Genomic DNA, 12,690 nt, shown 5'->3' with positions numbered 1-12,690 from the left:
GTACAAGCACACTGTCCGTACTGTCCGGACAGTAGCGTCCTCTCCGTTTCCTTAATTTCGTACTCCTTCGCGCGTGTTCCTCCCCCTTTCGTCCTCCGCACGGGCCTGTATCTCTCCCCCTCTCCTGCTCTCCCTCCCTCTATCTCTCTCCCACTCCCCTCTCCTTCTCTGTCGTTCCTTCAGCCGAGCACGCTCCTCTCTCGATGTGTGTGTGTATATGTGTTCACCCTTTTCTCGCGATGACGACACCGAATCACGCGTGACCAAACGTTCGAGATGGAACAAAGTAGACGAAAAATAATATCGAGTCGGAGAGCAATGATCCGCGGACACACCGGCTGTTAGCTCCTCCAAGATAGAATTCTCGACTGTCTCGTTCTCTCTCAACCACCGCCAAAGGGAAACTCGCGCGCGGGTGGAGCAGTTTCGTACTTTTCTCCTTGTCTGTGCTCCTCGGCTTTCTACTACCGTTGGTCTCCCCTTACCCTCTTACCACCACTTTGTGCGTCCTACTCGCGCGCTACCTCCTCTATCCGTCTTTCTCCGACTAACCAAGAAATCCCTCCACGTATCGAAGACGCGCGAGCACTTTTACCAACTGAACGGAGGAGACAGCCAAGAGCTCGTACGTGATTGGTCGCTCGAGACGATTCCGGGACCGTGTGTTATCCGGTTCCCGCTACTGCTCGCACGCACGCTCGCTCTCACTCTCTCTCAATCTACCTCTCTCTCTCTCTCTCTCTCGCTCTCTCTACCTATCTGTCTACCTATCTCCAACTTTGTCCGTCTGCCAGTTTTTCTCCGTCTGTGTTCCGAAGAATGATGAACACCGTTTCAAAAACGATGACACAACGGGAAAGGCGACCGAAAAACACCGATATACTAGAAAACGATGCGTGTGTCCTAGGCGAGTGTTATGTTCCGTGGTCTCGGTATGGTACGCGAGCACTAACTAAACGTATCGCCGACGCACGTGGATGACGATCAATCGGCCTCGTGGCGAAGACACCCGTGCCCGGTTTTACTCTGGCGTACCACGAAGCGCTACGACACCTGGCTTCCGTTCCCGTGCGTTTTAGTACGCGTTCGTAAGTGACACTGGCCTTTCTCTCCGCACGTAAACGTGGGTGCGCCCTCTCCGTTCTCCAGTTACTCTCTTCTTACCCTCTCCCTCTCTCCCTTTCTCTATCCCACTCCCTTTCTCTATCCCACTCCCTTTCTCTATCCCACTCTCTCCCTTTCTCTATCCCACTCTCTCCCTTTCTCTATCCCACTCTCTCTCCCTTTCTCTATCCCTCCCTTTCTCTTTCTCTGTTGCGCGCGCTTCTGTGTTCTCTCTCTTTCTCTCCCTCCCGGTGTCTATTCTCGTTTTATCTCTGTCCAGCCCTTTCTCCCACCGTACGATTCCGTCTCCAGCACCCTTATCGCTCTCTCTTTCTCTCTCTCTCGCTCTCGCTCGCGCGCGCTGTCTCTTTATCCCTTTCCCGGATTTCGGCCGGCCGTTTCGATCACCAGTGGTTGCGATCACGACGAACGCGCGACGATCAATGGGAGCATAAATGCGCGTCGAGACAGAGATATTCTCGCACGAGGATTTATGCACATCTATCGGATGCGCAAGAACGTAAACGGGCGTCGAGGTACAGGGAAAAACGCACACACAGACCACACACACACAGCTGGAGCAGCGTGCTACGCTGTCGGCAGCTATATTAGCCGGGATATCTAACGAGAAAGCGCGCTGGCTATACTGATATTATTTTTATAACAACGCGGTGCGCGGCCGTCGTAGGCCGCGCCCAATCTACCCCCACCCGGCTCGAGGTTCCCTCCCCTCCACTTCAACTGTTCCTCCTTCTCCAACTAGGGGAAGCTTTACCGTTCGTCCCCACCAAAAGACTTAGCGGCGTGCCGGCGTGTAAAGCCCGCAGGGAGGGGTGAATAGGAAAAGGCTCTCTCGACTATCCTGCGTGGGTATATCGAAACCGGAACGACATTTTCTTCCTGTGAATGCCATGCTGCCCCGATAGCTATTCTCGTCTGTACGCCCAACATGCGCGCCGCTGAGCAAAGCACGTTCAGCCGATAGATTTCGTCGAATTTATCGAACGAAAACCGTGCTCAATTCGATGCTCCCGTAAATTCGAAGATATATACCGGGTCGGACACAATGCCGAAAGGCGCGAGTCATTGGTCGCGAGCAGCGCCGCCATCTGATGGGCGCCGGTAAAGACTACAGCTTGTTTTTCCGCTCAACTCCGACGCGAAACCGAGAGTTCCAGCCCGGTCCAGTCACGATGTATAATGGGTTTTCTCTGTTTTCCCCTCGATCTCCAATCATCCGCCCTTCTATTATTGACCTGGCCGGGCCTAAATTCCAAGGTAAGATCCTTCTTTTCGAACAAACGGACGCCCAACGATCTTCCAACGGTCCATAACCTGATATGCCACTAGAGTTGAACTTAAGGCGTGAATTATGCAACAAGTGAGTGTAAAGAACTTTTTTTAATGAAACGGACTGTGCCCGAGCTTAGATTTCAACTTAAGTTTTGCTAGTTTCGAATAAGGAAACGGCTGACGATCTTCAAACGGTCTATAATCTGAGTTTACCAATTAAAAGTTGCATTTGAAAAAACATGAATTACAGAACAACCGAAAGTAAATGTTTGTATCATTCGAACGGACTGCAATAAAAATTTATTAAATAATATAAGTTTACTCTTTTCGAATGAGCACATGTCTTAACGATCTTCGAACGGTTCCTAACCTATTGTTCTTCTGTTACAAGTTGAACTAAAAGCGTGAATTATGCAACAAGTGAGTATAAATGATTATTCAAATGAAATGGACTGTGTCCAAGTCTAGTTTCTAAACTAACCTCATTCCTTTCGAATAAGTACACGTTTTAACTATCTTCGAACAGTCCATAACTTAACGTTCTATTACAAGTTGAACCTAAAGACCGAATTATGCAACGACCAAGTATAAATATTTGTTGAATTAAAATAGACCGTGCCAAGCCTAGATTCCGAAGTTCAGTCTTTCCAAGTAAGTACACTGTAACGATCTTCGTACGAGTCCATAACCAAATGTTCCATCAGAAGTTGAATTCGACGCGTGAATTGTACAACAACTGACCGCAAATATTCTTTTAATTAAAATCGACTGTGCAAATTATACGAACTATACATACAATACAATATAGTATAATTGTAGTATAATATGAGCCGGTTATTTTGAAAGTGGCATAAGTCACTTTGTTTTTAAGTCGATATATTTAACACGTTTAACAATATGGATGCTAACTTTCGAGAAGATTTACTTGTATTTGTTATCTCAGGATACTGATATTTTTCTCAGTATAAATAATTTCGTATATAAACATTAAAAAATCACCACTTCTCATTACGGTAAAGAGTTACTTGTGCCGCTTTCAAAATAAACGGCTCATATAATGGTTAACAATCCGAAATCCTGCTAAAATGGCTGACATTCGTAAACGTAAACGAGCAACGTTAAAAATCCAATTGCATCCTAGACAATTCTGGGTATCGACGAGCAGTATTTGTTTGAAAAAGAAAAAAATTCATTTCTAATCCCGTGGTGCTGTTTTCGCGGATCGAACTTGTCAACTATAGCTAAGAAATGTAACGCTTCACCCCTAGGCTCGTCGACATCAAGAGCACTTCTCTGATCAACTTGCATCCCGAAAGGGGGAGATTTTAAGTGCCCAACTACCAGTACTTTCTAAAAGACACCGCCGTGCGTTATTTCACGTACCTTCGATTCACGATTCATTAGCTCTCGAATCGACGACCGTAAGGGTTTTTTTTTTCTCGAGCCTACAGTGTAGCACGGAACATAGCGGAAAAAAGAAAAGGAAACGGCGAAATCCCCCGAACGACAAAATACGGATTTCTGGTTCTCCATGGAGGCAAAGGGTTGATTCCGTTACGGAGCTCTCTTTGTTCGGCCAGGTAGAAAGGAAGGATTCGCCTTTCTTTTGTGCATGCCTGCAGGTATATGGGTGCAGGTCGGCCACGGGTATTCGTGGCTTTTCTACGCTCACGTTTCATCGTCATTATCTTCGGCAATGACGAGGGTGTTATCCTTGAACTAGATTTATCATTCACAGGATCCCGGCCGAGCAACACTTGAATTTGTGACGATTGCGAACACCTTCTGGAATTGTATTTCGTTGGGCCTTTTCACTGCGGGAGAAGCGATCCTGAAGGGCTCCTACCGCGAAGGTTCGACCTTCCGTGAAGATGGTTCTCACGTAAAATAAGCAAATTCATGTTTATCGGTTGGGGACCAACTTCCTGACAATTTGCCTTCGTTTCTGTTACATCGAAAAATAGATCTCAAATGGCTGCATTCGATTTTCGCTAGTCGATCAAGCATTCATTCGATATTTTAGGCAATAGTGGGTCAACCGTAACGCGAAAGGCGACTTTCGATTCGTCGTCGATTCGTCGTCGGTGAGGATCCTAAGGTCCGGTTCCTTCGCATTTAACCTGAATGGTGCTACCACCTGTGCGGCTGGTGTCATAATCTCTCGGAAGAAAACAAACGGTGATTACAAATCGCCGAATTACGCAAGGGGGTTGCAGGATGGAAAAGAGCAACACACGTCGCGAGGGGAGTGGAAAACGTTGATCCATTATAAACAAGTAGTCATCCCAATTGTAATGTCCGCTCGAACATGAATCTTCAATGCGGTATGAAGCCACGTGGTTGGATTGTGAAATATTATTATTATTATTACACAGGGTATTGCAACGAGCAGCATAGATGCGATTTTTCCTTCTCACTGTCGTGCACAGATTCAGAAAGTTCACTCTTCAATTTCTGCTTTGAACAATTTATACGGCTTGTGAATTTATCTGATATTTATTTTTGGAACGCCGATGTCGACCATTGATGATAGAACGTTCAAATTTTTACCACGTATGTTCGATGCAAATGGTATTAATACAAATTATCCCAATATTTTATTTCTGTTTCATCTACTGCGTTTTTATTATTTTATAAGTTAGCTAAAAATAGAATACGATCCAGCGTTTGTCCACAATTAGATTGAAGCATCTGTATGCATTTTTTGTTTGTTTTGTTTGCGAAGAATGTACAAGTGAAATACAGAGCAACGATGAAGGACGTCGGAAGAATTTAACAGTAAACAAAAATGACCGGTCTCGCATGTTTTATTTCGGGACTGTTGAAGCTCTAAAAACCTCCTCGTAGGAAATGTTTCGATTAATTTGTTCTAAGTCTAAATAAATACAGTGTTCTCGTTCTTACGAGGCGACACATGTGGGCCATTTTTGACGCTCGGTAGGTCTAGTCTCAACTCCTTTTTTCGACTGCTGTAATTGATGTTTATCATTTCAATTAATAATTTGGTTTTAAAAATTTGGTTTCAAAGTTTCAAAGATTTTGATGTGGTTGGCGCGACAGGCAAAGTGTCGAATAGCTGCGTTAATCAGATTTTTAAATAATTTGCCGTACCTGCAACGTTTCGAAGCCTGTCGATCGAACGAACGGAGAGAGAGAGAGAGAGAAGGTCAGAGAGGGAGAGAGCAAGAGAGAGGCCAGTGTCGTCTAAAATCTGCTTGTGCAGTTTTTCTCCAAGCTTAGGCCCCATCAACTAATTCCCTAAATGATCAATCGATTATCCTCTTCATCAAGCGTAAATCCACATCGGCTTCCTAGAACAGTCTTCCCACGGCTGGTGACTTATTTTTGCCCGGGCTCCCCAGAAAGTCGTCACCCCCTGTCGGCTATCATTTTCACGTTTACGGACTCAGTAAAAATTACTTTATCGAACGGTCTAGCGGGGACGGACCGCCGAAACGCGGCGTGAATTCGACGAAAAACGAGACCGTCGACTCCATTTGGGAACACGTTCGAAGAATCGAGATTCCAGAATCTGATAAATACTGTCCTTCGACCGGGCAACGCCGGACTCGTTTCCAGCATTCGCGTCCGGTACGAAAAGTACGGGCATTTTACCGCGAACCGTGCCGTGGCTCTTTGTTCTCCGCGGCAACAACGATTGGGGTAGGTTCAGGCAGTGTTTAAAGATAATTAATAGTTGCGCGCGGCTCGTAAATATCGGTATCAATGAAGCGTGGCCAGGAGGTGGCGTGGGATCGGCAAATGGTTTCCGGGCGCATAAAAATTAATGGATTCCGCGTTGACCTTCGCAGAAACTCGCCCTGTTCCGCAGGACTCCTCAAGGTTGACCGTTACGGTCGTCCTTACGAAACGGTATACTTGTTTCACCACGTGTCGGCCACGCATACAACATCTCTAAAGACCTACGAACTAAATAAAATCTTAAACGGTCGCACCGAACGTCTATATGTCCGTAGAGTAGTGGAGCCGGTTACCGTGGGGTGACCAATTTCTGTGCCTTCGGTTCGTTTTCGAGCACAATCAACTTTAGATTTATCGATCGAATAAAACGTATTAAAGTTTATTAAAAGAGATAAACGAAATAAGAGAATAACAATATTTAATGTATCCTATTCGATAAACCAATGGCGCAGTAATCGGCTCCGCTATCCTACCGCTCGCTTCTAGGGATTAAGATTCGGGTTCACGGTGCTAAATCTTTATTCTAATATTATTTCGAGTCGACTATCGTGCAGCCTCCAGCGAACTTAAATATAATTAGTTAGGCATCTCTTATCAAACGTAATTTCCTATGGCGATGTCTCGCCCACGTGATTCCGTGGAATCGTGGAACGGGCAGTTTAATAACTGGGACGGCCGTGGAAACGAACGATCCGAGACGAAGGGAACGAACGAGAGAGGCTTTTACCCCTCCAGGGTGGACCAACCGATGGAAGGAAAGCAAGGAGGAGCGACGTAATTCGGGCCAGGAGGAAAGGGTCCTCCAAGGGGTGCACGGAAGACGAAGGGTGCGCAGGGTGTAGGGGAGAATTTCGGGTGGGGACAGAGAGAGAGTATCCGGGGTAAAGAGCGAAACGAAGAGAGATGGAGAGAGGGGTGGGAGAGAGGCCGAGAGAAATGCGAGGGTGCGTAAGGGTGGCAGAGCCCTGGAATCAATAGTGGCCACGTACCCTTGAAGAATTTTCGCACCAGGAGCCCGGATGTCTCAGGACAAGCTGGAAAAGCTTTCCCAGTTTCTATCCAATACTGGCCTACGGCGAACAAAATCGGATCACGAACGCGTTATTTTAAAGAAAATCCACGGGCACAGATTTTCTTTGTTCGCCCGAGATCGTCGTCGGTGAAGATTAACACTCGACGACGGGATTCTCGGGTCTACCTTGACCCTGAGGATAAATATTGTTACTATATTCTGTGCTTTCCGGCAATTCGTTCAAATTTACGCTTTATTTACCCAACAACCACATACTTTTTATTAAGCTTTATAGAAAAGAAGCTCGATAATTTCCATTGAAATAATAATGTTATTGTTACGTTACATTAATCCAAATAATCTGTTATAATTATCGCTGAAGCTGTTTTCTCTTTCGATCAAGGTTTTCAAAACTTCTCAACTGTTGCTCTTTACACTTTAGAAGGATTATCAGAGGTAACTAAAACGTTGGGGTCCACGGAGATACTAACGTGTCTAGAACGAGTGGCTTAAATAATATATGAAAATGATGAATAAAAGCATAAGTGATCCTGGGTCAAAAAATGGCAAGTTTGCACGCGTTTCGAGAAGATACTAAACGATAAAAGTAGTGTTACATATATTTATTATGCAGAAGTCACGCACGTACAAGCATCGATTTCATGGACGTAATTGAAAGAAGCTGTCAAGAATTGATCGAAGATTCGCCGATGACACGTACAGTGCCGAGAATTTGTTGCACAGTATCACCAGTCTTCGATGTTCATGCGTGGACGACTGACTACACGTGTAATCCGGTAATGCCATTGTCTAGCCACAAGGCTTCTGACCGGCGAGCTTCCTCCAAGCAGTTGTTTTTTTATCTGTGCCAAACCGAAGGCATATCGACACGCACACACACACTATGCGTTCTAAATACTCATAGTGGAACCTCGATTATCCGAAACCGTGATATCCGAATTTGTTGTTGGAATTGGTGTAATTAGCTCAACCCGAGGCGATCTATAAACAACGCGCTATTTGAGCGGCGCGAGTCACAGTTATCTCGTTTTGAAAAACACGAAGTGTTCTTTTTTATTAGCGCGTGTATTTCTCTTGCCGAACAAACTTATTGTTAAGATAATTTAGAGTTAGGTTAATTTGGAGTTGAGTTAATTCAGTGTTAGCTTCACAGTAACTTTATAATTTATTTCACTCCCACGATCGCACACAAATTATTATACTACAATCTACTAATTATACTACTTTAATGTAATCATATAAGCTACTTCTCATGTCACAGTAAATCACCGACAAATCATTGTAAATACTACTCTAAAATATAAAAAAAAATTTCACTTGCTTTTTTAATATTTTAGCATGCATGGATTTATTGTAAAAACCCTAAATATTATATTGTTTGGACGTTCACGTTCTCGCTTCGTGGTTCTGCTGCATCGATTTCGAAAACGTTTAATGCAACTCTGAGCTAAAGTCAGAGATTAAGATAAAGTGATAAATAAATTGAGTAAAACCGACGGGTAAAATTCATACAAAAAGTTGTTTAAACGAAAGAAAATAATGTCTGCGCATTATTCGTGCGAGCGATGCCAAAATTTCTCTGTTCGGAAAGGCCTATTCGTCGAACACGACGTTAAAAGGACGTTCAGAATCAAGGAATGGTTGTCTTACAGGTCAGTGGGAACTAAAAGGCTGGGAATAATGACTCACCTCCAACCTCCGCCAACTTGGCCGACTGAAGATTCTGGTAGGGCGTCGCCGCTACCCCTAGAACAGGGAAAAGGAAAGTTGTAGGACACTCGAGGACAGAGGGGATGAAACGATATTGGGATGGCGGTGAATTCAGGTTAGGACGTAGTCCCGATATTTTCTCTAACGGTAAATGATAACTACAAAAAGGAAAAGAAAAGGGAAGAAAAGAAAAACGAAAGAACCGAATAAAAGAAACAGCTAGATATCAATTGCTCCGTCGAAACGGTGTATCGAGAGATTCGGCGATCGCTGTACGGCGTACAACGAAAAGCACTTTCTTCGCGGCACGGATATCGCGTTACGTCAGCCTGCGTAATTACAGAATACATTACGCTTTAGCCTTGTCGAAGGATTCCTCGGCGCAACGAAGCCTTCCGCAAATGCGACGCGACGTCGGATCGTGATTCCTCCGAGGCCGGGACAATGAAGATCGAAAGTCGGGCCCGAAAACGCGCGCGCGCGCGCGCTCGCGTCTCGAAAAAATTTCGTAGCGCGCTTAATTGGACGAGTCCGCGATGTGCATATTAATTGCGGTTTATCTGGTACCGGCTGAAAAAAAGAATTAATAATAACCGCGTCGCCACGATACGCATCTGGCCGGTCGGTCGGCCAGGTGCAGCGTCTTCCGTGATCCGTGCATATTCCGGAGGATTCTCTTCCACGGCGTCCTTTTGCGCCGGTCACGCCAATTAAGAGGCATCGCCGTTAAAATCACCTTTATGCTACCTCGGTACGGGCTACCGTGCAAGGTTTCAATTTGTCAAGAGAGGAACGTGCCGGCGCGGCGCGGCGCGATTTTTCTCGAAATTTCACTTTCACTTTTCTCCGATAACATCGGATGAAAACTGCATATCATTATGACAGCGTTACGCAAGGATTCTGCCGAGAATTACCGTACGGCGCATCTTGACACTAGCTCCGACAAATTAGTCTTTTTAGCGGTCTTGTATTTTAACAGTTCGGCCAGTTGATACGTGATTATAAGCTAGGACAGATGTCCCAGTTTCCGGATTAACGCTAAACCCACCGAGCGCTAAAAATGACTGACTCGAGTTTCTCTATAAGAATGATAACATCGAATTTACCTAGACTCTGTGTCATTTTTATCATAGTGTCTGTTATAATTAACACTATGCCGTCCGGTGGCACCACGCTGGTGCCGATTTCATACCGTTTCCTTTAAAATCGTCGGAGTTACGAAGGGAGACGATCGAATAAATTGTTTAATTCAAGCACAAATTGTAACACAAATAGCAAGAAAAACTGAAGAAATTCAGTATTGACAGTCTGGTAGAGAAAGCCACGTCGATCGCTTTTAGTGCTCGGCGTGCGTTAAACGTCAGAAATCTTTGCAATAGAGATCCTAGGATAATACCCTTCGGTTATTATATAGTAAATTATAGTACAATTATAGTAAATATTATATATTACTATTATATTACTATTATAGTAATATAGTAAATTATAGTAAATTATGTTTCTAAATTTGTAAGCTTACAGTTAACACTATGCCGTCCGGTGGCACCACGCTGGTGCCATGCAAAAACTATCTGTTGTATGCCGGTGGTACCACTTTGGTGCCATTTTAAAAAACTGAAATAACATTTGAACTATATTTCTTGGGTGTTAAAAGGCAGCAAACTAACTATAGCATTGTGCTTATTTAACTACGAATTAAGTACGAAAATTCTTGGAGGACATATCTTAATTTTCGGAATTTATGTTACCGCCATCTTCTAAATTTTTTTTAAAATCTAAAATTTCCAAGCTATCATGCCGACGTCAAACGAAAGAATCATACCTAAGATCTGCGGACGGCATAGTGTTAAGGAATTTATTCAATTAATTCCAGCGACAAAATATCTCCATAATTTCAGCAATTTTAAAATGAAAAATACGATACCGGTTATTTTGACCTAGTCATTGTTTCCCAGAAAATTAGCAACCCATCTTTATTTTCTCGTCAGCTCCATTTTCTCATCTCTTTCATACCTCGTTATACGATGAAAGATTTCCTCGTAATTTCAACCGGATCCCCATACCTCGATTCTCACCGATTGTTTCTATGTGCCACTTGCTCCGATGAGTTATTCGTCAGCTGTTTTATATTTCAGTGGTGAGACTGCTCGAAACGCGATTGCAAGCTACAAGTGTGCTCGATTCGAGGATATACCGCTCCGATGGTGTTGATTAGCGTGAGCCGTGGACGCGAATTGAGCGGTCAAAACGAGCCGAAGTCGATTACGAGAATCAATTTTCAGCGTTGGGTACGCCTCCTATAAAATCGCAGCCGGGGCCTTTGGCGCGGCGCGGCGTGGCGTGGCGGCAAAAAGCGAATCGGTTCCAGTGAAACAATTCAATATTAAGGCGTCGTGCGTAACTCGACCAGACCGGTTCGCGGCAGCTGCGTTCGCCTGCAAAAATCGCGTCTTCCGCAACACCGTGTAAGATTTTATGATCGGCTGTTGTACCGCGTTTAAAGCGGAACTATCGTCGTTTACGGCGGCGAGAAAACGCGGCGAGGCACGGGGAGGGCGGCCGAGAGAAAGAGAGAGTGAGAGAAACAGGAGGGAGGAGGGAAGACGCCGAGAGGGGAGGGTATATAACAATTATTGCACGTCAGCGTACCTCAATTTCGAGATAATTAAGCGAGGCCCTTTACACCTGCGGATTGTGCGAAGTCTGTACACGCGCATACCCGTGTAATTTTCTTTTTACCGTGACGATCTCTGCTCATCTATGGATCTGTGACTGATAAGAAATCGGCTCGATAAAAGCGGACCACGGTAACAAAAGAAAAAGAACGGAAAAACAGAGTGAACCGCAACCGTCTCTCGGACGGTTTTTTGCTGGAGAGAAAAAAAAACGCTTATCGTCGAGACAGCATTTTTGCGCGTCCCGGCTTAATGTTCTTACGTGCCCTTTCCCTGCTACATGATTAATAGCTATTAACGAGGAGGAATGACCTGCAACAATATTACATCGCCAGAAAACCTGAAAGATTTGCTGGTCTGAATAGCGTCGTTTACTCGTGCGCAAGCTGTTTCAATCGCCCTGTTGTTACTCTGTGCGCAAACGTGTTGCGGAAATCATTGTTAGGGTAGTAAGCGCAGCAGGGGAAAATAGATTTTTAAGGTAGTTTATATCTTCTCGTGTAATCCAGAATTTGGCAAATAAACTTTCCTTGAAATAGTAGTTACGCATGGAAATAGCGTTTCCAAATATATTTATATATTTATTTTATATTTTATATTTTATATTTACATATAATAATAGCGTTTCCAAATATATTTATTTTATATTTTATATTTTATATTTACATATAATAATAGCGTTTCCAAATATATTTATTTTATATTTTATATTTTATATTTACATATAATAATAGCGTTTCCAAATATATTTATTTTATATTTTATATTTTATATTTTATATTTTATATTTTATATTTTATATTTTATATTTTATATTTTATATTTTATATTTTATATTTTATATTTTATATTTTATATTTTATATTTAACCAAGTAATATTCATACGTAATTACTAGACCGCGGATTTTATGCATTTATTGTAAAAATTAGTAGATGACATTCAAAACAAAATTCTGAAAACTTAACACTGTTTATGAATTATTTTGAACTTATTCAATTGATTAAAGAAAGAAAGCAACCCCCATTTGGCTCCTGTTTACTGTAATTGTTAAAAAAGATGTTTATTTTACAGATTCGCAGTCTAGTAATGGCTATTTCAAGAAAAGTCTGCATTACATGAGAAGATACCAATATTTATAGTTTATTTACTGTCTCAAAAATCTATTTTTCCT

The 12,690-nt window shown here is 43.3% G+C and overlaps 1 protein-coding gene across 3 annotated transcripts in view; it reads right to left on the bottom strand.

Moving 5' to 3' along the window:
- Imp (IGF-II mRNA-binding protein) overlaps positions 1-12,690 on the bottom strand; it is a 157,053-nt gene that overhangs the window by 97,219 nt on the left and 47,144 nt on the right. The window contains exon 1 of one of the 3 annotated variants that reach the window (XM_033475463.2): positions 5-1,182. The exons of 1 other annotated variant lie outside the window; for it this stretch is intronic. The gene's annotated coding sequence lies outside the window, so the exon portion shown is untranslated. Of the gene's footprint in view, positions 1-4; positions 1,183-12,690 lie in introns of those variants that run through there. One more of the 3 variants, XM_033475465.2, reaches the window with a different exon arrangement.

The sequence above is a fragment of the Megalopta genalis genome, chromosome 5 (assembly GCF_051020955.1).
Source record: "Megalopta genalis isolate 19385.01 chromosome 5, iyMegGena1_principal, whole genome shotgun sequence".
Taxonomy (NCBI): domain Eukaryota; kingdom Metazoa; phylum Arthropoda; class Insecta; order Hymenoptera; family Halictidae; genus Megalopta; species Megalopta genalis.
This window is presented reverse-complemented; position numbering and strand designations above follow the sequence as displayed.